The sequence below is a fragment of the Cupressus sempervirens genome, chromosome 3 (assembly GCF_028749045.1).
Source record: "Cupressus sempervirens isolate cs-2001-9-10 chromosome 3, ASM2874904v1, whole genome shotgun sequence".
Classification (NCBI taxonomy): domain Eukaryota; kingdom Viridiplantae; phylum Streptophyta; class Pinopsida; order Cupressales; family Cupressaceae; genus Cupressus; species Cupressus sempervirens.
In genome coordinates this window covers 663,672,369-663,696,761 of record NC_143120.1, presented here as the reverse complement: position 1 = coordinate 663,696,761, position 24,393 = coordinate 663,672,369, and positions in this window count along the sequence as shown.

Sequence of the window (24,393 nt, the reverse complement as noted above, 5' to 3'; positions counted from 1 at the left end):
ACCGCATGGAACCTAAATGGTCCACTCCCACTGCGCTGAGGAGATAGTCTCAGGTCCCAAATAGGATAATGAAACCTATAATCATAAATACTCTCTAAGTCCAGGAAATCCTATAAGTATGCTAACTCAAGGGTTCCTAAAAAGATCGACATCTAAATCCCAGAGGTACCACAAGATAGATAGGAAACCTAATATGCAAGCGGGAAAGTGTCATCGCAAAAGTCACGTAGAAGTTACCCGAGCAATCCCTTAGGAATCCCGGTTCCCTACTGATCCCTGCGGCCACTAGTATCCTCTCATATTGACAAGGCATACTATGGAGTGCAAGGTCGTAACCAAGCGTTCTCTCTACCCCATCCTAGTCTGTACTAGCACTCAAGGCATGGGAGAGAACATACAATTATCTTATTAGGTTCATTTTCCCTTATTTAGTGTAAATGTTTTCACTTATTAAAACAACTTACAATGGGTTACTCCAGGCAGCCTCTTAGGGCCCCGATCCCCATTGCAAGCCACTTCCCGACACTACACATAGATAACCTACCCTAGGCTCATGAAATCATAAATCAAAGAATCATAATAAAACCACCTCAGTCCTATACAAGCAACTGAAAAGACATCATAAAAGATAAGCCACAAAACTACATCAATTCTTCATGAGCAACAGATAAGCACCAAATAATAATCATATGACCACGACAGTTCTCTATCAGCAACTGAAGGCATCAATGATAGATCACAAAATCTAATGGCTCTCCAATGAGCAACCAGAAAGTATCCCAATAGTAAATTGCAATACTGATCGAAGACTCCAAAATGGTCAAGTCAAAACATGACATCATCAAGAACATAACAAACACTTCAGTCCTCTCAAGCGACCGAAAAGCAATCCAAGTATAACTGATCGAGACTCAAAAATGGTTATCAAATATAACTGATCGAGACTCGAAAATGGTTAAGTTAGGTATCTCAAATACATACACCTCAGCTTCACACAAGGAAACTGGAAAGCAATAACAAACAGTAAATACATCCATCATAGAGCATACTATCACATTACCTTGGTTGGTTTGAAAAGATCGAGAACAAATCATCATAACATCACATTCACAACCCCCAGCCTCTGGGGACAACCTAAACTGGTCAATGCTAAACCAACCCCATAACACTCAAACATAAACAATATATAGAAAACATCATAGTCTCACAATTGGTTTTTGATTTGAAATATACAGTTGAGTTAAACAATAAGGTTTCAGTTTTCACTGTTTATTTTCAAATAAAAAGTTTTATAGTTCAATTTGATTGATAATATACTATTGAGTAAATGTGAGGTTTCCATTTCCAGTTGAACGTATGTTTTAAACAGATAGAACCCATAGTTCACCTTTACAAATTAACCTGTTCCTAACTCCAAATGAAACCCCTAATTACCCTTAATTGATTTAAAGTCAAAGTCCTAAAACAATCTAAGGTAATAATTAAATTATTAATAATCCTTGTTGATTATAATAATCTGTGCCTCCATTAAAATCGATGTTATAATATTAAACTTGCTTACACAAATATTCGATTTAATTAATCTTAATTAAGTCAAACTATAACTAAGATTAATTAATGATACATAAAGAATCATATTATATTTATTAATAATTTATTTATTTATAAAATTATTAATAAATAATAATAAAATTTCAATATAATTTAAAATTTAATAATTTTAAATTATCTAATAATAATATTAAATAAAATGATTCTATTTAAAATGATTTTTTTTTTTATTTAAAAAAAAAACAATTTATAAAAATTTAAATCGATTCACTTTATTTAAATAAAATACGGCATTTTTAAAGGTCCGCCGACCTGCCATCCACCTGCGGCCGTAGGTGTTACTGCTGCCGCAGGCAGCAGTACCACCTGCTACGGTAGCGTGGAAAGCGTGTGGGGCGTGGGAAGTGGTGGCCCCGCCCCACCCAAAAATATTTAATTAAATTTTTTTTTAAAATTTTTTTTTTTTAATATTTAAATCTCTAACTTTGTGTTTTTTTTTTTTTTTAAATGTATAAATTAAGTTTATTTTAAATTAGATTTATTTAACAATATATATAAAATAATTAATGTTTATTTTAAAATTAATTTTATTTAATTTTAATTAAGACAATATATATATATATATATATATATATATATATATATATATATATATATATTAAATTAGAACTTTCAATTTTACATTCAAAACCCTTACTCAAATCTTAATTTCTTAATCTAGAAAACAAGGGTTCTAATAACTCTTCCAGTCTCCATGAATACAAAAATTATTGATGAACAATTAATGAATTCACAATATTGAAAGGTTAAAATTTTCATCACAGAGAGATCCGATTTACAAACACCAGACACGAAGAAGACAGGAAAGGATAATTGTGTAATAAATCGATAATCAATAACACAAGACCCTACCTGATCCTGATGCTATTATGCAATCTCCAGGAACGGTAAGAGAATTCGCTCCTCTCAATAACCTTCCTCTGGAAAACTTTCTTGATATCAGCCTTCTGAAATTTGCTTCCAAAAGTTGTCTCCCCAAAATTCCCATCCAAATTCATCTCCCAAATCATGTCCCTCAAAAATGAACCCCCAAAGTTGTGATAAGCAATTTCTCCTCAAATCGGGGCACTAATTGTGTGTTTACCCGAGAAGACTCTTTGCACAACTCAGTTAACTCCAAATTAACCTTTATTATCTTTTCTTTTATTTTGCATTCAACTTTCATGCACATTAAGTTGAATTATTAAATAACTTTATTTAATATTCCACTTGACTTCTATTTTAAATTAATTTATTACTTTAATCTTATGTGCACTTTTAAGAAATTAAAATAACATTATTAATTTCTATAATTTAATCTTTTAATTTAATTCTCATATTTAAACTCATGCTTAGATCATGCGATCTAGAATTCTTAATAATTTAATATCTTTCAACTTTTAATTTATTTTAGAACTTAATTGATAACATATTTAATTAATTTAAATAACAATAATATTTAGCATTTATTTAAAAATGAACTCCAAATATATTATTATTAAATTAAATAAATATTATCCTGTTCTAAATTTATCTTTGAACTTTAACCTTTAAATTTAATTCTTTTATTTAATTAATTTCTCAATTAATTAAATATTAAAGATATCATAATAATTCTCTATTGAATTAAATCATTAATTAATCTTTTTAATTAGACTTAATTAATAGAAAACACATCAAGGACTCATAAACAACATATAAAAACCCTACATAGAAAAAAAATGCATACTAAATCAAAACAAAAAGGGTTATAATCCCGAAATTACATCATTTGATGCATTCGGAGGGTACTTAACTCAAATACTTGTCCTAATTATCAATTAAGACAATTGGCTAAAGGGTTTAGGATTTGGACTTAAGAGTTTATCTCCCCTCTCTTACCATTGAGACAATGCGATAGGGTATGCTCACCCTGGCAATTCAGGGAAGTCGATACCCGGTACCTGCAACCTACATAAAATCCATGCATGTACAAACACAATATTCTAAGCTAAACAAACAATGGCAGGAAGTGGTGCATCGTGTAGATCCCGACTAGCAGGTGACTACGACTCCCTTCCTTAACCACATCAGAAACACCATACATAAATAAAACAAACACGCACACCATACACATGCAGTATGGGGTAAGTATCCATAAGAAAGCACGTGTGATAATAAACCATCTAACTAATCATCATCGATAACTGAAAACATTGAATAATCATCATACATGCATGAAATATATAGAGTACCAAGTAATCTCATCATATAATAAACTGAGTGTAAAACAACATCTAATAATCTGAAAGTAATGCTACTAAACATCAAGTATAAAACTAGCCTAAAAGAGTTTGGCAAGATAACTGAAAATACAACTTAGGGGCAGGCACTACATCTAATCCAACTTTATTAACCTACCCATCAAACTATCTTAACTCCCAACTACCCCACTAGCCAATGAAAAACTTGGAGTTTTTCCCCAAGTCTCCATGCCTGCCTAGGATAGTACGTGGTCCCAGTCCAACTCAACATGCTGGCTAAAGCAAATGCGCATGGAGGAAAAATAAGGAGTACCCCCTACTAATTAATGCTTAGATTTTCAACTAAAGAAAGGAAGTTTAACCAACTTAAGAGCTGACTTGACTAGTCTAAGACACTTGACAAGGCATGAGAGACAAGGCACGAGATGCAAGGAGATATGATGGGGGATTTCGCATGGGGAGGGGATTGGGGTTTAGGAAGCCCAAAAAAATAAAAAGGAATGATAAGACTGTTATGCAATACCATATATACAAGAATTGACTTGCCTTCCAAACCTACACCCAAATTTGGAGAAGTAGAGGGTGACATCATCCTTGAAAGAAAATGGATAAAGGTTCCCTTGCTTTGATTGGAACATGGAGAATTTATGTGGGAAAGTTTGTTTGGGTAAGAGGTAGATAAGGTATAAGCAACTAGGGTTATTTAAAAATATATATTTTAAAACTTATGTAGGTGACTTATTAACCCAAGGTAAGATCACATAGACACATATTTCTCTTTATGATTGTTGTAGACTTTTAAAGTTAAGAGCTTTTCCCATACAAAATACAACATCTTGTAGGTGGGTGTTTTGAGAGTCTTGTTTTCTCCTAATGTTTTTTTTTTTAGGTGTAATTTAAAATACTAACTAGTTAACAATATTACCTAGGAGCTATAACTCCTAATGCTTCACATGGCTTGCAAAAAGAAAAATGTTTCCAGTGAATCCATTAATTAATTGAGGTAGGACACTAAGAGATTTTATCATAACTAAAGTAGCTTAATCTAAGGACTAAATTCTTAATTTAATTTTCACTTGATCTCGAATTGGAGATCCACACCAAATATACTTAAGATCAATCATTCCATTCTTTTATCATTTTATTTTATCAACACTAATCAAATGAATATGATTTCGAACTATAAGAATGCCTCAGAAAAGGGTAAAACATCACTATATTCACTTTTTGATAAATACATGCATATAACCAAATTATAAAAAAGATCATATGCAAGAATATTACTCAATTTATCTTTTTCTATTGAACCACTTGATTCAAAGGCTCCATCAAGAAAGAACTAGGAAGAAAACTCGGCATCATTGCCACTACAACAAAAAAGTTTAAATACAATTTACACATGATTTTAATCCTGAACATAACTGAATTTCAACAATCAATTTAAATTTCCTTCATGGCCCTTAATAAGGGACCCATTTCATTTTCTGTAATACATCGCTGAAATTGTGGAGAGAACGAAAACTGACCAGGTGACAAACAAACATAACAAGGAGACAAAATGTAACATTCATTTCCATACCGAGTTTTCACAAAAAGTACAAAACTAGGGATAAGGTGGATTTTTCCAATAGGAGATGTCAGATACAACACCAAAATAGGTGCCCAATTGGGGCTATAACTCAAGAACTTCCGTTCTTCCATTCTTACATGCCAAAACTCATGCGTGGTTTGTGCTGACAACTAGGGGCCCATAACACCCTACCCTCTCTCCCTCTTCTCATCCTGAGAAGAGACTCTACACTGTTGGAGTCTAATTGAAGACCTTTCTCAAAATTGGCCACTTCTGCCTTATCTAAGGGTGAGTAATGCCAAAACACCCATACAAGAAAACTTCAAAATTCAAGAAAAACCATGAAGGAAATGCATTCAAGAAAACATGATTCAATCCTTCTCAAGCATACCCAACATACATACAAGCATACCAATGAACAACACAATAACATAAGCATGAACCAAGCATGAAACAAAATGAGAAACATGAACAATATGAAAAAAGGAGATGAAGAACTCCTACCTTCAAAATAAAGTTATGGTAAAATGAACAAGTTGAGAAGAGCTTTTCCTTCCTTGCCTTCAATCTTCCAAAACTTCACTCTAAAACTAGAGATTGGGTAACAACCAAAACTTCTCAAAAAAAGCCTCTAAATAAGATCCAAACTCAACCACCTAAAAAGGGAAATAACTTCCCCTACTTGCCTAAAAATTTAGAATTTTTTAACTCAACTAAACCCAAGGCTAACCTCAAGGTGGGGTTAGGGTCATTCAACTCATGGTGAAATCATTCTATTTTCGCACTAAATCAAAAATGGACTTTTTGAGTGACCTCAAAAGTCAACAAAAGGGGCTAGGGGGGTGGAAAATGCCCCCAACCCATACCCATACCCCTTGGGTATTAAGATTTCATATTTTTAGGCCTTGGGAATTAATTTGGGGCCTAACAAATGCTAAGAATTTTTAGGACTATCTAACAACTCCAAAATGCAAATTAAGCACTAATCTGGATTAGGGTAAATAATTTTGATTAAAAATGATTAGCCAAAAAGGTCGCTAACTTGGTCTGACTTAGATTTAAGGGCTACTTGGTTAACCCTAACTAGCATGCTAGAAAGCCTAAACAATTCAAAAGTGTCAAGCGACACTATAAAAATACTATTACGAAACGTTAACATTTACTAATTACAGAATGATACATTCATACATCTCACAATACAAATAAAATACAAACAACAAGGTTTCCACAAATGGCACATAGGGTTCAATTTCATTTCTTCGTTAGATTTTCTCGGCTAAAATGCCCTTCCACACTCATTGCACACATCAGTAGCTCAAGAAATTCACATACATATATTCAAAGATTATTTGGATCATCAAAACATGAATCTCTCACATAATTAACTGTTTAATTGATTTCTACTCACATTTAATCATCAGAAATCACATAATCAATAAAACATAACTTATTCATTAATTTAGATTAAAATACTAAAAAAATCATCGTTAGGCATGGATATACCTTTAACATCATAAATATTGTCATTTAAGGACTATTGAACTATCTCAACATAAAACTTAATCATCAAGGTATAAAAATCAACACCCTTATCATCAAGTGAAATGCCTCGTATCATTGTTAGTAAAATTTTAATGTTTAAATAGTTGCGATTGTTGGAAATGAGAATAGAGTAACTGAGAGGGGGAGAGGGTGAATCAGTTGCTACAAAACTTTCCACAGTCCCTAAGATGTCTAAATATACCCTTGATCTGATTAATATAAAATGCTGAAACTTGATAATGCAGCAAATGATAAATATTAAGAACTGATATGTTATCATGCACAAAGCAATTCAGCAATTAAGAACACAAGAGACACTAGTTTTAACGTGGAAACCCAATATGGGAAAAACCACCAATGTAACTAGATACTGTTTTTCACTCTTCTGAAGTGAGCCCTGTTAGGAGCCAACCCTGTTAAAGGATTTAATCACCCTGTTAGGAGTGGCCTTACTAGAGGTCTTTAGAACAATTCAACTGAACTGTCACCTTGTTAGAGGATTTATTGAATGGCTATTAAACCAACTCTGTTAAGAGATTTTGAATTCACTGTTACAATGGTTAGAAAGCAACAATGAAGTGACCTGATATAATGTGCAACTTATCTTTGCTGATTACAGATCTCTGTTATGCTTGACTGGATCCTTACTGATCGAATACAACTTTACAACTCATTCAACACATCTGATCCTTCATCAGACTTTGTTCAACATTCGCCTTTTCATTTCATACTATAATTTGCATTCATAACTTCTTTTTCACAATCATACACACCTTTTAATTCATAACTTGAATGACCATATATACCTTTCAGATTATCTTAGTCAGCTCAAATCACTGACTAAACAAACAATTACAACAGTCAGCTAGAAGTAATTAATTAGCAAATCCCTATACTGGTTGACCTTGCACGGTGAACTTTGTTCAGAAAATAATTCCTATGTTAACCGACTGAGCTCGATTAATACAGTGAACTTCGTGACAATCCTTCAATTGTCGGGAGAACTCGATAAGTATTGAGTTTCCTGAGATAACCGAGTGAGCTCAGTGGAAGCTACCCTTTGGAGACCGAGTGAAACTCGATTAACACTGACTTCTCCATGATTCTTTTGATGACCAAGTGAGCTCGGTGGAAACTACCCTTTGGAGATCGAGTGAAGCTCGGTTAACACTGACTTCCACATTTCCTTCGTTGATTGAGTGAGTTTGGTGAACACTGTCTTTCACCTTTCCTTTGTTTGACCGAGTTAGCTCAGTTAACACTATCTTCCACATTTCCTTCGATGACCGAGTGAGCTTGGTTGGCATTGTAGATTGCATTGCAGACTGTCTGAGCTCGGTGAACTTGAGACTAATGACTGATATGACATTTGTGTGACATTAAGGACAACATTATCCAACAATCTCCCTCTTTGGCATTGATGGCAACACAACATGTCATAACAAAATGAAATTTTGAAAACAATTCCAACAAGATAATAGAATTCTCCCTACTTCAATAGGGTAAAAGCACATATTTGTGTCACCGTTTGTGATACCAAAACCTATTTTAGTCAAATCTCATTTCTCTATCAAAACTCAATTTTTTTCAAAAACTAAAAATACCCTTTTATAGATCTCAGATTCAATATCATTATTATATAAATTTTTGAGTGTTTTGATTAGTTATAATATGTTATAATCTCAAAGTATTATGTAATATCCTCCCCTGATTTGAACTTTGACTTGGAGAAATTTAACTTAAGGAATATTGTCAAACACTTTGTATACAAACTCATAAGCTGATTTCCTCAATAAATTGCTTTCCAATGAGTAGATTTACGAACAACTATGAAGTGACATTAAAATGCATAATACACATCATAACATTTTCACAAACACTTGGCACACATTCAATAGTATATGAAAAATCTGGAAACTCTTTCAATCTGCTGATAAAGGGTGATTTTTAAATGTAGATGTGCACTTACAGCTGCCTTAAAGGCTGCAACAACTATTCAGACTTGTATTCAACAATTATTATGCAAAGTATCAAAATTTGACAGAAGAAACCTGGAATTAGTTGTCGTAGTATTTTGCAGATGTAGTCGGCAGCCTTCCAAACTTCTAATTAGCTAGAAAAACAAGTAAACTTGATACCAACACTGTTCATGCTATACTGTATCAAAATACTGTTCATGTGGCACTATAGCAATAATTAACTTCAAATCTGCACCTCAAACCCTTGTAAATTTCTTTATGCGAATGCCCCAAATGAAACCCAGTGTATTTTCTGAAGTGAAAACACCCTTGATCCTCCTGACTATGTCTTCCAACAGCGAAGAGAATGCTAGCAAAGAGGGATTCTGTTCTCCAAGCCCGATAATCAGATATCCAACAACATAACATTAATCTTCATCCAAGCATCCAAAAAAAAAGCTCTTCCATTTCTTTTATAGTGTTCTCACAAGAGCTCAATCCTTCATTTTCTCAATGTGGGATAAAACATAACTCCCTTTATGTACCTTATGTCTCCAATGTGTTATAAAAATAAAGGGAACTCTTTTAATTTAAATATTTCCCACAAACTATAGTCTATGCATTAATAAAGTTAAATATTTAAATTTAACTTTATAAAATGGCTTTATCAATGCATAACAAATCTTATCAATGATAAATAAGTCTTCCTGTCGATTTTAAACAATTACCATCGACATACCAGTGTGACTGAATGTCTAGCCATGTCCAAGATGACTTACTATAAATAGTAAGTATGCCCAAAGTTGCCTCAGAACCCCTCAGAAAGACCTGCAACTGAAACTGTCTAGGCCAAATGGCCTCTAAGCCCCTTTAATGTCCTAGTCAGCCTACAAGACTGTAGGGAAATAGGCTAATGACAACATCATGCTATGAATGCTAGAAAGGGGAAATTATAGTTCGCCCTTCCCAAAATTGCTTGTCCTCAATCAATTTCAGCTCTGGATGCTGCAATATCTGCTCATTTTCTCAAGTAGCATCCTCGACAGGTAGGTTCCTCCACTTCACTAGATACTCCCTGATAGTCCTCCTGCGAAGCACCCTCTCCCTGGAGTCAAGTATGGCCTCGGGAACCAAGATAAGCTTTCCCTCATCATCAAGAGGTGGCAATACTACTGAAGGCACCACATTGTGACCCAATGCCTTCTTAAGGCGTGACACATGGAACACATTATGCACTTTACTGTCTGCAGGCAACTCCAACTCATAAGCTACTTCGCCCACTCTCCTAATTACTTTGAACGATCCATAGTAGCGTGGTTTCAATTTCTCTGCTCCACTCTTCTTGAGAGAGGACTGTCTATATGGATGTAACATGAGGTACACCATATCTCCCACCTTAAAAGACCTCTTAACCCTGTGCTGATCAGCATATTGCTTCTGCTGATTTTGTGCTTTTTGCAAATTTTCCTTCAAGGATCGGATAATGTCCTGGCACTCCTGCAAAGTATCCTTGGCCTTAGGCACCCTCCTGTCCCCAAATAAAAAATCCAAAAAATTAGGAGCATCATACCCGTACAGTGCCATAAAAGGGGACATTTGAATAGACATATGGAAAGAGGTATTATAGCAGTACTCCCCTAGATGTAGCCACTTCACCCAAGCCTTCTGCTCTCCTGCAATGTAGTTTTAAAGGTACCCCTCAACCCATTTGTTCACTATCTCTGTCTGCCCATCAGTTTGGGGGTGGTAGCTGGTACTCGGAGTGAGCTCTGTTCCACATAACCTGAACAACTCCTGCCAAAAGTGGCTCATAAATCTACTTTCTCTGTCACTGACTATGCTCCGTGGTATCCCATGTAGTCTGAATACCTCTCAAAAAAATAGTTTTGTTGTTTGTGCTGCTGAATATGTAGACAAAATTGCAAAGAAATGTGCAAATTTCATCAATCTGTCTACCACAACAAAGATACAATCCTGACCTTGTGCCTTGGGGAGGCCTGTGATAAAATCCATGGAAATGCTATCCCACTTCTTCTCTGGTATGGGTAGGGGCCGTAGTAAACCACCCGGAAAAGAATGTTCCTATTTGTTCTACTGACACACAGGGCATTCCCTCATGAATTGAAGCACCTCTGATTTGAGTCCTTTCCAAGTGAAGCGCTCTCTCACCTGCCGATATGTCTTAAAGAATCTAGGATGTCCTGCCATTGGTGAATCATGAAATGCCCTCAAAATCTTCTGCTTCATAGAAGACCTGGGTACTAAATAAATCCTTTCCTTGTAGATGATTAGATCATTTACGATAGTGTATCGACTATCTTGAATAGCTCCCTCAATAATGCTAGATGCCCAACTATCCTTAGCATATTCTGCCAATATCATCTCTCTCCAATCATCCATGACTATCCCAATAGCAAGCAAATGAGGCCTTCTAGATAAAGCATCTGCAACAATATTTTTCTTCCCTTTGACATAGGCTATGTTGAAATCATAGGCCTGTAATTTACTCACCCATTTCTATTGCCTGTCATTAAGGTCCTTCTGTCCAAGGAAATGTTTCAAGCTATTATGATCTATTTTTACTGTGAACCGGCTTCCCACTAAGTACTGTCTAAACTTAGCTAGCACATGCATGATTGCTAGCATCTCTTTGTCGTAGATGCTCTAGGTTCTCTCCACACCTCATAATTTTCTACTCTCATATGCAATGAGATGTTTGTCTTGCATGAGAACAGCTCGTATGCCCTCTCCCGAGGCATCACACTGCAGCTCAAAGGGCTTGGTGAAATCTAGAATGGCTAAAACAAGACATGTACTCATCAGCTCCTTAAACCTGTCAAAACAATCCTGAGCCCTCTCTGACCACTTGAAACTATCTTTCTGTGTCAAATCTATAAGTGGTGCTACTATCTGTGAAAATCCCTTCACAAATCTGTGGTAGAACCCACAAAGCCTGAGAAATCCCTTGAGTTGTGAAGTGTTCCTCGGTGGTGGCCAATCCAGAATGGCCCTGATCTTGTCTAGGTCAACTCGAACACTTCCTACACTAATAATATGCCCTAGATAGAGCAATTCTATCATCCCAAACTCACATTTACTCATCTTGGCATATAATGACTCCCTCTCTAGAATACTGAGCACTGTATCAATATGCTTCAAATGTTCCTCCCAAGTACGGCTGTATATCAATATATCATCAAAAAATATCAACACAAACTTCCTCAACTGATCTCTGAACACTCTATTCATACAGGACTGGAAACTGGCAGGGGCATTTGTCAACCCAAAGGGCATGACTAAGAACTCAAAATGTCCATAGTGGCATCTAAAAGCTGTCTTCTCCACATCCACCTCTCTAACCCATATCTGATGGTAGCCAGATCTCAAATCAATCTTGGAGAAGTAGCATGCACCATGCAATTCATCAATAAGCTCATCGATGCACGGGATAGGGTATCGATTCTTGATTGTCTTCTTGTTTAGCTCCCTATAATCAATGCACATCCTCATTGTACCATCCTTCTTCTTCACCAATACTACTAAAGAAGCGAAAGGACTTTTGCTTGGCCGTATGTGCCCCATGTCAATCAACTCCTTAATTGCCTTTTCTATTTCATCCTTACATCTCTTCGGATGGCGGTAAGGTGTGATGATAACTGGCTTAGCCCCTTCCTCTAATTCAATAACATGCTTGATTCCCCTATCCGAGGGTCTCCCTGGAGGTATCTCACCAAACACCTTAGTATGTTTGGTTATTATTTTTTGTACATCAGGTGGATACTCTTATTTATGCTGCTTTGTCATCTTAGGCATTACTCTAAACTCTGCTACCCACTGCACTTGGTCATGTCTAAAGAAACTCTGCATCCGCTTGAGTGACACCACTCGAAGTCTCCCATCTGACAAACCTCTGAGCACTATCTTCTTACCATTTTCCTCAAACCTCATTTCCATTTTCTAAAGGTTAATTGTAAACTCTACCAGAGACTTCATCCAGTTCATCCCAAGCACCATATCCTGATCACCAATGTTGACCACAAAGAAATCTCCTGTCATGTCATAATCTCCCAAATGAAGCTACAAGTTGGAGATTTTCTTGGTACATTCAATTTTGAAGCCATCGGCAACCATCACCTTAAATACCCTATGCTCCTCTGTATGTAGCCCTTTGCGTGTCACAAACTTCTCATCAATGAAGTTATGTGTCGCCCCTGTATCAATGAGTGCCACAACTCTCTGTCCATCTAAGGTTCCCCTAACTTTGAAAGTGAAGGCCTCCTGTATACTTGACAACTGAGCTATCGTGCTATCACCGTGTGCTTCCTCCCGTGAAGAACTATCATCATCTCCATTTAATTCAGATGACTGCTTTAAATCTCCATCTACTGACTCTTCGGCTGAAAAGTACTCCATCTGCTTAACTTTTGCTTTCAATGGACACTTATGTGACAAATCCCAAGGCTCCTTGCAATGAAAACAAAACTTCTTCTTTCTAAGATCATTAAGTGTCTCATTGTCCAACCTCTTAATTTCCTCCTTAGCTGGCTGAACCTCTTTATGAAAAGGTTTCCTATCCTTATCTTTCCTTGAAGGGAAACTCTTTGCCTAGAATTTATTTTTTGAAGATGAAGAGGAATCCATGTCACGAGCTTTCTTAATGGCTTCCTGCAAAGTGGGAGGGTTGAGAGCTTTAATCCACCCTCTCAACGGATCAGCTAACCCATCCATAAATAGAACTAGTATCCTCCGTTCAGATACATCTGTTACTAACACTGCAAGTTTCTAAAACTCTGAAATGTATGTTTCCAATGATCCCCACTGTTTAAGCTGAGCTAACTCCTTGAAATGGAGTTCTGGATCCTTCCTATCAAAACATTCAATCAGCCTCTCTATAAACTCCACATATGAGGTAATGTGTGCATGTCCCATAGTGACCATACCATGATGCCACCACTCGTGTGCTAACCCATCCAGATGAATTGTTGCGTACTTAATAGCTTCTTCCTTGGGCATAGGGTTCAATTGAAAGTATGTGTCAAGCTTTTGAACCCAATCTCTTGCTGTAGACTTTCCTGAGCCATCATAATATGGTAACTCAAGTCTCCCTACTTTCTTCTATAGCTCATAGCTCTAGTTCTTGTCATGTCCACGTGGCATATGTTTCATCCGCACATCCATATACTCCCTAAAGGTAATTGCAGCAGTAAAATCTGGCCCTCTGGCTTCCCAATCTCTCCTCAACTGGTCCTGTATATCAGTAATCTGGGGCTTTGGTATGAGCTGCTCTAGAGCTCTAGGAGGAAATGTAGGAATCATGGGCCTTGAACTCACTGTCCTAGCTCGCTGGGGTGCATGACCAAAATTGTTCCCAACTTGTTCATCTCCATTATGTGTCCCATCCTAATCATTTCCATTTTGATTGTTACCATTCTGATTATTTCCTCCACCCATATTAGCATTCAACCCCATTTGACAAGCCATCATCTGCATCATAAGATCCAATCTCTGATTCTGTTCCTGTGCCCTTTGTTCTGCTACTCTCTGACCCTGTACCAAGGTCTCTAATAACTATAAGAATCTTTCCTCTCCAAGCTCTGGACCGACATTCCCGCCTCCACCTAATCTTGTATTCCTGTAATCTCGGTCACCCATATTGCTATCTTGATCAAAGAATACCTCTATTGTGTCTGTATGACTAGATTCTATATCCTCCTTTACGGATGAACTAGACTGTTTTCTTTGCAGGTCTGAACTCCTACTTTGTCTTGCTCTGGTATTGCAAAAATTATAGGGCCCCTGTCACATGCTCAAACATAAATGCTCTGATTTTAGTGTTTTGACATTTCATCAAACACTTTCCCCTCTATCCGCCAGTTCCAAATTTCCTATGAGACCTCCACAGGATGGCAGGACTTATAGCTCTGATACCACTGTAATATCCTCCCCTGATTTTGAACTTTGACTTGCAGAAATTTAACTTAAGGAATATTGTCAAACACTTTGTATGCAAACTCATAAGCTGATTTCCTCAATAAATTGCTTTCCAATGAGTAGATTTACAAACAACTATGAAGTGACATTAAAATGCATAATACACATCATAACATTTTCACAAACACTTGGCACACATTCAACAGTATATGAAAAATCTAGAAACTCTTTCAATCTGTTGATAAAGGGTGATTTTTAAATGTAGATGTCCACTTACAGCTGCCTTAAAGGCTGCAACAACTATTCAGACTTGTATTCAACAATTATTATGCAAAGTATCAAAATTTGACAGAAGAAACTTGGAATTAGTTACCGTAGTATTTTGCAGATGTAGTCGGCAGCCTTCCAAACTTCTAATCAGCCAGAAAAACAAGTAAACTTGATACCAACACTGGTCATGCCGTACTGTATCAAAATAATGTTCATGCCGACTATAGCAAAATACTGTTCATGCAGCACTATAGCAATAACTAACTTCAAATTTGCACCTCAAACCCTTGTAAATTTCTTTATGCGAATGCCCCAAATGAAACCCAGTGTGTTTCCTGAAGTGAAAACACCCTTGATCCTCCTGACTATGTCTTCCAACAACGAAGAGAATGCTAGCAAAGAGGGATTCCATTCTCCAAGCCCGATAATCAGATATCCAACTACATAACATTAATCTTCATCCAAGCATCCAAAAAAAAAGCTCTTCCATTTCTTTTATAGTGTTCTCACAAGAGCTCAATCCTTCGTTTTCTCAATGTGGGATAAAACATAACTCCCTTTATGTACCTTATGTCTCCAATGTGTTATAAAAATAAAGGGAACTCTTTTAATTTAAATATTTCCCACAAACTATAGTCTATGCATTAATAAAGTTAAATATTTAAATTTAACTTTATAAAATGGCTTTATCAATGCATAACAAATCTCATCAATGATAAATAAGTCTTCCTGTCGATTTTAAACAATTACCATCGACATACCACTGTGACTGAATGTCCGGCCATGTCCAAGATGACTTACTATAAATAGTAAGTATGCCCAAAGTTGCCTCAGAACCCCTCAGAAAGACCTGCAACAGAAACTGTCTAGGCTAAATGGCCTCTAAGCCCCTTTAATGTCCTAGTTAGCCTACGGGACTATAGGGAAATAGGCTAATGACAACATCATGCTATGAATGCTAGAAAGGGGACATTACATATTATAAGTCAACATTTCAACATTTCAAAAGATGCTCCCTCAAAAAAGGAAAAAAAATAGTAAATCATATCAAAAAAATTTTAAAATTATATTTATCTCTAGATCAAAGAATCCTCTTCATGAATTTGTAATTTTTTTTCAAGAAGGTATAGATTTGATAGGAAAGTTTTGACGGGAGGAAAAAACTTTTGGATTCTGATAAGGTCAAACTTGAGTACTTATAACAAAGAAAATATACATCAAAAATAATTATTTCTTTTTTTGTGCACTAGCTATACATGTCATCTATAAGATATTTTCAAATTAGAACAAAAAAGATGATTTTCATATTACTTGTTTGACGGGAACTACACCCTATATTTTTTATAGTTAAAAAAGGGACTTCAAAATAAATTAAAATGAATAAATTCTTACTCAAAAAAATTATAAAAATTATAGGCATAAAATTCATCCAATTCTACACATTTCATCAGTTTACATCATCTTCATATTTTAAGCACAAATACCATTTTTTTTGTCACTAATGTTGAACTATCAAATTTTGATATCACGTTTCTTTATAAAAGGTGACAAAGGTTTGTGCTTTTACCCAATAACCTCCCTCTGTTAAGGGACTTCATAGCAAACTTTTCAAATCTCACAAATTTCAGAAGGATATGCCAGTAAATCTCTCCCTCTTTGACAAGACATGCCAAAGACAATAGAAGTTAAGTGAATTGTAATGTACCTTTAGTACTGATTCATATGCAATGATTTCTGATTAAACTACATCAACAAATAGATCTTCAATCTTGTATGCATTGATGCATTACTAGAACTTATTTTTAGTGGACTTCAGATGGGGGAATGACCCCTAACTTACCTTTGAGATACAAAAATTCATCCTTAGGTAAAGGTTTTGTGAATATATCAGCAATTTGTTCCTTTGTATGGACATATTCCAATCTGATCTCCTTGTCTTGCACCAATTCTCTGACAAAATGATATTTTATTGCAATATGCTTGGTCTTGGAATGCATCACTGGATTCTTAGATATGTTGATTGCACTAGTATTGTCACAGAACATGACAACTGGTTCTTTGATTTCCATCTTCATTCCTTGCAATAACTGCTTAAACCAAACAATATTTGAGTAGTTTACTGCTGCAGCAACATACTCTGCCTCTGCTGTAGATTGGGATGTACAATTCTGCTTTTTGCTTGTCCAAGAAACCAATCTTTTTCCAAGAAAGAATGCTCCTCCACTTGTGCTTTTTTTGTCATCAAGGTTTCCTGCCCAATCAACATTAGTAAACACTTTCAAATCCAAATTACCTCCAAATTTGTACCATAAGCCATAACCTTCAGGTTTTTCAATGTAAACCTCTTCATCCAGTATTCCATTGAGGAATGCTGACTTGACATCCATCTGATAAACTTTGAATCCTTTGTGAGCAGCATATGCAAGTAAGGTTCTGACTCCTTCCAATCTTGCAACAGGAGCAAAGGTTTCTCCATAATCTATGCCTTCTTCTTGAGAGTATCCTTTGCATACCAATCTGGCTTTGTTTCTAGATACCTTACCATCTTCAGTCAACTTGTTTCTGAATACCCACTTGGTTCCAATTACATTCTTATTTTTAGGCTTGGGTACAAGAGTCCATATCTTGTTCTTCTCTATTTGTTCTATTTCCTCATTCATTGCCTCAATCCAACTATCATTTGCCAATGCATCTTTAATGCTTCTAGGTTCAAAATCAGCAAGTAAACAAGTATTTTTCAGCTTGCTTCTTGTCAAGGTTCCTTCAGATTTGTCTCTAATGATCTGATCTAATGCATGATGTCTTCTGACATATTTAGCTAATACAGGTTCTTTGCCTCTTGAATGAGTTTCATTGCTATCTCCTTGTGCTTCAATTTCATGTTCAGGTTGTTCTGGCTCAGTAAGAATTGGCTCGGGCACTTCAGACTCAGTAGACACTTACTCGGTAATGTTTGAATGTTGCTGTGGGTTGGTTTGAACTTTTTGCAACTTGATTACTGATGACTCGAGAGTTGAGGATTCTTGAGTGAACGATATGCTTGGTATAGTATCTGGTTCAATGTAAACAAATCTTCTGTAATCTTCAAGTACCTTTTTGCTTTCTTCTTCAGATTTTTCTACAAACTCATCAACTTTCACATGTGCACTTTCTATGACTTTGTGAGTGGATAGATTTAAACATCTATATGCTTTGCTTTTGGAAGAATATCCTAAAAATATTCCTTCATCACCTTTTACATCAAATTTTCTTTTTCTAGATTCTTTCAAAATATAACATTTGCTTCCAAATACTTTCAGATAACTTACATTGGGTTTGTAGCCATACCATAATTGATAGGGAGTTTTGAATGAGTCCTTCTTCAACTGTACTCAATTTAAGGTATGAACTGCAATGCTAATGGGTTCCTTCCAGTATTTGATAGCAATGTTTTTTTCTATCATCAGGGTTCTTGCACAATCCATGATGGATCTGTTTCTTCTTTCAGCTATTCCATTTTGTTCAGGAGTTCCTGGTGCTGAAACCTATCTTTTAATACCTTTTTCAATGCATAAGTTGTTGAATTCATGTGAGATGAATTCACCACCTCTATCTAACCTTAAGCATTTTAGTCTTTTTCCTGTTTCTTTTTCTACTCTTGCCAAATACCATTTGAATTTCTCAAATGCTTCTGATTTATTCCTTAGATACATGACAGTCATCATTCTTGAGTAGTCATCAACAAAAAGAATGAAAAACTTTTCTCTAGTATAGTTTTCTATTCCAATGGGTCCACATAAATCAGTATGCACAATTTCTAATATATCTTCAGACTGATAGTTCTTAACTTTAAAACTAGTCTTTCCCATTTTACCAATCTGACAATTCTTGCATAGCCCAACCTCAAGTTTCTTAATGTTAGGAATGCCTCTTACTTTCTTGAATTTGCTTATTTTTACCATATTATCAAAATTGACATGACACAACCTTTTATGCCATAACCAACTTTCTTTAATTTGAGCAATAAAACATGAGCATTCACCAAGTTCTAGATAGAACAAGTTACCTTTAGTTTGGGTGCCGGATCCTATCAGCTTTCCTTGCTCATTCAACAGTCTTGTCTTTCCATGCATGAATTCCACCTTGAATCCAGTATTGAGTAACTGTGCCACACTTAGCAAATTATGTTTAAGACCTTCAACCTAATAGGCATTATTACATACAAGTTCTTTGGTTAGACAGATTCTTCCTCTACCTTTTATGAAATGAGGTTCATTATTACCAAACCTTACACTACCACCATCATAGTCTTCAAACTGATCAAACTTAGTTTTATCACCAGTCATATGATGTGAGCAACCACTGTCTATAATCCATGTATCATTCTTACTTATATGAGAAAAAAGTGCCATTTTATCTTCCTCATCACTGTCAGAATCATCTTTAATGGCAATATAAACAATTTCATCCTCACTATTATCAGAATCTTTAGAATTTTCAGCCATGAAGCATGATTTCTTACCTTTTTTCTTGGATGATTTGAAGTCTTTCTTGCCATTCCATTTGTAATATTTCTTTTCATCATTGTTTTGCTTGTTTGGACACCTTGCTGCAATATGACCAATTTCTTCACAAGAAAAACAGATTAGAGGAAATTTACCTTTGTATTTTCCTCTGCCTCTAGAATATTTTCTTGCTAGTAGAGCTTCAATCACTTCAAGGTAACTGTCTGAACTTTGGCTTGATTCATTTTCACTTTCTAACTGAGATTCCTTCTCCTTTTTGTTTTTCTCCTTGAGTGAGAGCTTAGCTTGAAATGTTGATTCAATGTTCTTGGAGGCTGGAACATAGTTGTCAAAGTTATCTAGTTCAAATGCAGTTAGTCTTCCAACTATGGCCTCAAGATTTATCTGATGATTTGCTTCACACCTTCTTTCCTGAATTGCAGAAACTCTAATTGCATAAATGAGAAGAAAGGTTCTGAGAACTTTGCTTATAACCGTTTCTCTTTTGATATCACCTCCAGATGCTCTGATTGCACTCACACATGCTTTAACTCTTTCAACATACTTTGCAATGTTTTCATCCTCTCTCATCCTCATTTGATCAAATTGTCCTCTTAGAATTTTTGCTTTTGCTCTTCTCACATTATCATCTCCTCCATAGATCTCTTTTAGCTTGTTCCACATCTCAAAGGAAATTTTCCAGTCCTTAATGTCATCAAATTCTTCATAACTGAGAGTGGATGCTATGTCTATCATCATATTGTTGTGAGTCTTCTTTTCAACAATGTCATTGACAGACAATGTGCTAGAAGGTTCTTCATATTTTTCTTCAAGGTATTTCAGTCCAGTATCACCAACAGTAGCCAGATGAAGTCTCATCAATCCTTGCCATGCGGAGAAGTTATCTCTGTTGAATTTTGGAGTTTCTCTTTTGTAAGAAATCTTGATCTTTGGCTTAGATCCTTGAAATCTTTTCTTGCAAGGACCAAAAGCTCTGATACCAATTGTTGGAAATGAGAATAGAGTAACTGAGAGGGGGAGGGGGTGAATCAGTTACTACAAAAATTTCCACAGTCCCTAAGATGTCTGAATATACCCTTGATCTGATTAATATAAAATTCTGAAACTTGATAATGCAACAAATGATAAATATTAAGAACTGATATGTTATCATGCACAAACCAATTCAACAATTAAGAACACAAGAGACACCAGTTTTAATGTGGAAACCCAATATGGGAAAAACCACCAATGTAACTAGATACTATTTTTCACTCTTCTGAAGTGAGCCCTATTAGGAGCCAACCCTATTAAAGGTTACAAAAACACACTGTTAGGTGTGACCCTGTTAAAGGATTTAATCACCCTGTTAGGAGTGGCCTTGCTAGAGGTCTTTAGAACAATTCAACTGAACTGTCACCTTGTTAGAGGATTTATTGAATGGCTGTTAAACCAACTCTATTAAGAGATTTTGAATTCACTATTACAATGGTTAGAAAGCAACATTGAAGTGACCTGATATAATGTGCAACTTATCTTTGTTGATTACAGATCTCTGTTATGCTTGACTGGATCCTTACTGATCAAATACAACTTTACAGCTCCTTCAACACATTTGATCCTTCATTAGACTTTGCTCAACATTTTCCTTTTCATTTCATACTATAATTTGCATTCATAACTTCTTTTTCACAATCACACACACCTTTTAATTCATAACTTGAATGACCATATATACCTTTCAGATTATCTTAGTCGGCTCAAATCACTGACTAAACAAACAATTACAATAGTCAGCTAGAAGTAATTAATTAGCAAATCCCTATACTGGCCGACCCTGCATGGTGAACTTTGTTCAGAAAATAATTCCTATGTTAACCGACTGAGCTTGGTTAATACAATGAACTTCGTGACAATCCTTCAATTGTCGAGAGAACTCGGTAAGTACTAAGTTTCCTGAGATAACTAAGTGAGCTCGGTGGAAGCTACCCTTGGGAGACCGAGTGAAGCTCGGTTAACATTGACTTCTCCATGATTCCTTTGATGACCGAGTGAGCTCGGTGGAAACTACCCTTTGGAGACCGAGTGAAGCTCGGTTAACACTAACTTCCACATTTCCTTCATTGATCGATTGAGCTCGGTGAACACTGTCTTTCACCTTTCCTTTGTTTGATCGAGTTAGCTCGGTTAACACTGTCTTCCACATTTCCTTCGATGACTGAGTGAGCTCGGTTGGCACTGTAGATTGCATTCCAAACTGTCTAAGCTTGGTGAACTTGAGACTAATAACTGATATGACATTTGTGTGACATCAAGGACAACATTATCCAACAGAGATAATGTAGTTTTTTCTTGAATCACTTAAATATTTAAAACATGAATGTATTAGGATCTCAATTCTTTTTAGGACATCTAAAACATAAAACATTATTTTATATCCATTATAATCTTCTACAACAATTTTAATAGAGAGATACATATTTAATAAGTACATGTGAGGAGGGACCTCACATAAATCAATATTCTCTAGTTCCAATACATCATTACAAGTATGAGTTTTACTCAGGAAACTAGACTTTTTCATCTTTACCAAAATGACATTCCTTACACATAGCATTTTCAGGTTTTTGCATATTTAGTAAGTATCTTACTTTTCTCTTTCTATTGATTTTCACCACGTTTTCAAGGTTTACATGACACAACCTCTTATACCATAACCAAACATCCTCAATTCTTGCAAATAGACATTTATCAACTATAGGATCAAGATATAACAGATTATCTTTTTGTGAACTCTAGTTTCAATTATATTTCCTTCATCATCATAGATCTTAACCTTCTTTTTCTAAAAATCTAGCTTATGACCTAAGTTATTCAGTTGAGAAACCCTTAACAAGTTATACTTTAATCCTTGAATCCAATATGCATCATCACATTTAATCTTATCCTTAAACACAAGTGATTCTTTACCTTTCACTAGGCATGGAACATAATTATCAAACTTAATAGTTCCACCATCATCAATTTCTTCATATTTATCAAACTTACTTAGATCACTAGTCATGTGATGATAACATCTACTATCTATAATCCATGAATCATTTTTACTTACATGTGAAATGAGGGATTTTTCATCTTCATACCTTTGACCATTTGATTCTTCTTTGATTGCAACATATACCATCTCAAGTACTTCCTTATCATCATTAGAACTTGACTCGGTATGTTCTTCCTCAACAATGCAACATCACTTCTTCCCTTTGTCTTTGTAATCCATTTTCTTCTTATACTTTTAATCTTTCTTATCATTTTTATCTGATTTATGTCAACTAGGACATTTAGCAGTAAAGTGACCAACCTCATTACATTTGAAACAAATCAAGGGTAGTTTACCTTTGTATTTACATTTACCTCTTGATAACCTTCTAGCACTAATGCTTCAAGCTCATCCATTTTATCTTAAAATTTAGATTCACTTTCTTCTTTAATTTTCTTCTCTTTGTTGGAATTTCTTATGGTTAATTAAGACTTGAATATTTCCCATAGAAATTATACTATTGTAATAATTTCTCAACTCAAATATAGTCAACCAACCAAATAGACCATCAAGTGTTAGATAATTTCCAAACTCATAGCTCTTATTTCTTGAATAGTAGAAAAATTGATAGCATAAATAGCCTTGCAGAGTTCTAAGAACCTCACTTACAATTTTAGAATCAATGATTTGTTCTCTAGTAGTTCTAATTTCACTTACAACATCCTTGATTTGGTTCACATACTAAGAAAATTTTTAACCTTCTTTCATTCTCATACCATCATACCTTTCTCTCAAGCTTTTAGCATTTTTTCTTCTTACATTATTGTCACCTCCATACATAAGTTTTAGTTTATTCTAAATCTATTTAGAATTTGTATGGTTCTTGACACCATAAAATCAACATCATTGAAAGAAGGTGCAATCTCAATCATTAAACTATTATGGTTCCTCTTCTCAGTTATTTGATCCATAGTTAGGGGACTAACAGGTGTGACATATTCATTCTCCAACTAGTGTGTGACATTATCTCCAATGCCAAATAGATGGACCTCCATTCAATATTCACATGATGAGAAGTTCTCCTTATTCAAATTTGGTACCTCTCTCTTATACATCTTTTATCTTTCTCTTAAGTTCCTTTAAACTAATTTCTCTAAGAACTTAGTTGTGATACCGATTGTTAGATAACTATGAAGGGGGGTGAATCCACCATGTCTAGTTATTATATAGTCACTTCAAACTATTTTAGTACCAAAAAATAATCATAAAATTCAACAATAATCACTTTGTATAATCAATAATCAAATCCTTCAACTAATTTATCACAAACTTATAACTTTCTATTCTTTCTTTATTGAGTATCAAAAAACTATTTCAGTTATAACTTAGTTATTACCACCATCAATTATAGTTATGACATAGTTGTAATAGGATGGAAACCTATAAAATAATAGAAACAAAAAAATATTCACACAACTTGACACCAAGATTTTTAATGTGGAAACATTGTTAAGGGAAAAAGCACCCAGGATCGACAACCCAAAATTTTTACTCTTCTGAAGTGAGCTCTACTAGGAGCCAACCTTGTCACATGTTACAAATTATTTATTAAAGTAACCTTGTTAGAAGATTTTACCAAAATATAAATTAGACCTCATCACTCCCTGTCCTTGCCTAAAAAGAGTGACCTAATTTATAGGACTCATGAACACCACTAATTGATAATATAGTATACTATTTCACATACTTGTTAGGTCCACTCAGTGCT